A 4,139-nucleotide genomic window follows, 5' to 3' on the forward strand; every position below is an offset into this window, starting at 1 on the left:
TGCCGGAGCAGACGACGATGGACCATCGATGGGCTGGGTGCAGGACCCTCATATTCAAGAGCTGCTTCTCAAGCAGACGGATAACGCAAAAGCTGCCGCCCGAGAGAAAGCCACGCTGGATCAACTAGAGATAGATGCGGTTACTCCATTGTATGAAGGATGCATGCCCGAGGATACCCGCCTGAAAGTAACGCTCATGGCTCTGGAGATGAAGGTAAAACACAAAATGACCATCGCATGCTTCAACGAGAACATGTCATTCTGGCACGAACGTCTTCCCAACGGGAACAAGTGCCCGACCTGTTTCGAGGAGGCGAAGAAAATCGTGTGTCCTCTGGATTTACCACACGTGAAATACCATGTGTGCATGAATAATTGCATTATTTATCAGGACAAGCACGCGGAGTCTACCATATGTCCGATGTGCGGCGTCACTCGATACAAGAAGAGGAAGAAAGCTCCTCGAAAAGTGGTGTGGTACTTTCGATCACTCCTCGTCTGCAGCGGTATTTCACGGACCCTAAGCTAGCAAAGCTCCTGCATTGGCACGCGGATAGGGAGGAGAAGAAGCGAGAAGATGATGGAAATGATCCAGAGATAAATAAAAAATACAAGATGCTGAGTCACCCTAAGGATGCGAGCCAGTGGGAAGCGTTGAACTTTGAACACCCAGAATTTGGGGCCGATCCAAGGAACATCATGCTGGGCACGAGCACCGATGGAGTCAATCTGTGCTAGAGAAGCACACATAGCAGATGGCATGTGTTTGTGTGGATGTACAACCTTCCCCCTGGTTGTGCATGAAGAGGAAGTACATTCACATGAGTATGCTAATTGAAGGGACGAAACAACCAGGGAATGACATCAGTCTGTATCTGGGGCTGCTGAAAGAGGAGCTAGACACGCTGTGGAAAACGCCAGCCAATACGTGGGACGCCGCAGAGAAAGAATATTCCCCTACGAGAGCCGCACTGCTCACGACGGTGCACGACTATCTCGGATACGGATATCTCGCAGGGCAGGTGGTCCACGGATTTTCTAGATGCGTCAGGTGCATGGATGACACAATGTATCGCCTGCTAGATAGAGATCCCGGGTCTTCGAAAACCATGTTCATGGGACATCGAAGGTGGCTTCGCGACGATGACCCATGGAGAAAATGCAAGGATCTGTTCGATGGTGAAACCAAACCCCGAAGACGCCCGCGTACGAGGATCGGCGAGGAAATAGACGAGCTGTTGAAAAATTGGAAAGATTGCCCACTGCCGGGAAAGAAGCAAAAGGCGCCAGAGCTGGGAAAGAAGCGAAAGGCGCCAGAGCCGCTGCTGAAGGTATGGAAAACGAGGTCTGTTTTCTGGGACTTGTCGTACTGGAAGATCCTCTGTGTGCCTCATAGCCTTGATGTCATGCATATCATGAAGAACGTGTGCGAGAGTTTGCTTGGTACCCTGCTCAACATGCCAGAGAGGACCAAAGATGGGCCGAAAGCAAGGGCAGACTTGAAATCAATGGGCATCAGGGAGGAGCTTCATGCTAATGATGATGATGTTGAGGCGAAGCAGGACAAGGAAATGACTACCCTCCCGCGTGCTTCACTCTAAGTCAGGAGGAGATCGAGCAGTTTTTCACCTGCCTTGTAGGAGTAAAACTTCCTTATGGTTACGCGGGGAAGATAAGCAGATACCTAGACTCAGCGAAGCAGAAGTTCAGTGGGATGAAGTCTCATGACTGTCACGTGCTGATGACGCAGATACTTCGAGTTGCAATCCGTGGGATCATGGACGCGCACGTCCGTGAAATGCTATTTGGCCTATGCAACTTTTTCGATGTAATCTCTCGGAAGTCGGTTGGCGTGAGGCAACTCAGAAGGCTACATGAAGAGATCGTGGTGATACTATGCGAGCTTGAGATGTACTTCCCGCCCGCATTCTTTGATGTTATGGTGCATCTACTGGTCCATATCGTGGAGGATATCATCCAACTCGGGCCGACGTTCCTGCACAGCATGATGCCATTCGAAAGGATGGATGGTGTCATCAAAGGATACGTTCGCAAAATGTCACGTCGAGAGGGAAGCATAGCCAGGGGCTTTCTGACCGAAGAGTGCATCTCCTACTGCACGAATTATCTAGGCATCGAGAACCCCGTTGGTCTGCCCATCAACAGGCACCTCGGTAGGGTCACTGGATGGGGTCACCACGATGGTCGCCGCGAAATGCATGTCGACTTCGAGGGTCGACTCGCCGACTTTGAAAGAGCAAACCTAGTCGCGCTAGAACACATAGACGTGGTCGATCCTTGGGTGGTAGAGCACAAAACCTTTATTGAGAAGACGTACAATGACCGAGGCCAACAGAGGACCGACGGAGATATAATCAAAGAGCACAACTCATGTTTGAAGCGTTGGTTCAAGGAGAAGCTTCTGTCGTACCCTTTACATGAGGATTCTTCCGCGGAAGAAAAACTCATATTCGCCTTGTCACAGGGCCCGAGCACAACCTGATGACCTATGAGGCGTACGATATCAACGGCTACACATTATACACCGAGGACAAGGACATGAAGAGCGATGGTTATCAGAACTCCGGGGTAGTGATGGAATCCTAGACCGGTAACGACAAGGACAAATACTATGGAAGGATCGAGGATTATATGTTTAGGATTTCAATTCATTTGGACTTCTAGTTTAGGATTTGTAGTTTAGGATTTCAATTCATTTGGACTTCTAGTTTAGGATTTATATCTAGTCAAATTTCTGGTCAAAATGGATTTGAATTCAATTAAACAGAATTTCCAGAAGAGGCCATGTCGAAGGCGTATTTGCCAAAGGCGCCTCCACTAGAAAATGGTTCGAAAGGGAGATAGAGGCTGACAGGTGGGGCTCCATGTCACTGAATAAGAGAGAGAGGGGGGGGGGGAGCAGAGCACGACAGCTCTATCGCCGGTGGTTCTCTGACGAGGAGGCCATGGCGGTCGTCGGCGATGGTTGGGATGGGTTCATCACGACGTGGGGAGCACATACGTACCCAAAGCGTAGGCGGAGGTGGACGAACGTAGATGCTAGCTCCATTTCCATAGACAGCGGGCGGCGGAGCTTGTCGGAGTTGTTGATTCCGGCGATAATTCGATGAACTAGCTGCACCAACGTGCTTAGGAGATCACACGAAGCTCGATTGCGGCAGTGGGTGAAGGAGAGGGTGGCCGGAGGGAGTGGACAACAGTGGGGGATCCGTGGCCAACTCAGGCGAAGATCCAAGGCAGGAGGCCCACCTGGACTTGCTTCACGTGCTGGTGGTCAATTTTTGGCAAGTGTGGGTGGATGCGATGGCAAGAACAGATCGGGAGGGGTCCTTTTATAGGCGGAGAGGATGGCCTAGCTCTGATCTCCACCACGTTGGAGCTGCTAGCGATGTGAGGAGGAGAGGAGCTCAGCCACGGCTTCGAGAAGAAGTAGGGGGACACGGTGAAGTTATGCGTGCACGCGGCCACAATGCAACACACTAAGTGGGGCAGTCTCCACACTCGCTCATTGTTTCGCCTGGATGCACGGTGTCCGCGTCCGGCGTGCTGCCTGCCAGCGTCGGAGAGGAACCGGGAGTGGACAGGTGGACATAGGTGAGGTAGCTGAGTGGAGAGGACACATTGCGGTGGCACAAGGAGGAAGAATGGGCTATGGCCGAGGGCCCCGACATGCAGAGCGCGTTCTCTGCATGTTGGATACCTTGATCCCGCATGGTCACTGCATGCACTGGCATATGCTATACTTTTGGATAGTGGAGACCGTTTCCAATGTGATGTCCCTTCAACACGGTGTAGCACAATGCTCTTGGCATGCCACCTAGCTCACGGAATTTGACAAGAGACCACTGCAAAGTTTCTATACACAAACTTGGACAACAAGTTGTGCTCAAATGGCTTGTTAGATAGGGCTGAAATATTGATGTTAAGCATCTCTTAGGAAGGTAGTTAAGTGGTGAAAATTTCAGCTTCATTAGATCAAGGAAAAATATGCGTGCTTCACAAACTGTCATTTCTAACCAAAAGAAAAAGCATTTTTCCTAGCTGAAAATTTACAAAGGGCCAAGGGATATTTTTGCATGGGAAGATGAGTAATGATCCCAAGAATATTTGAGAATTTT

Source organism: Triticum aestivum, chromosome 4A, assembly GCF_018294505.1.
Source record: "Triticum aestivum cultivar Chinese Spring chromosome 4A, IWGSC CS RefSeq v2.1, whole genome shotgun sequence".
In the NCBI taxonomy this organism is placed as follows: domain Eukaryota; kingdom Viridiplantae; phylum Streptophyta; class Magnoliopsida; order Poales; family Poaceae; genus Triticum; species Triticum aestivum.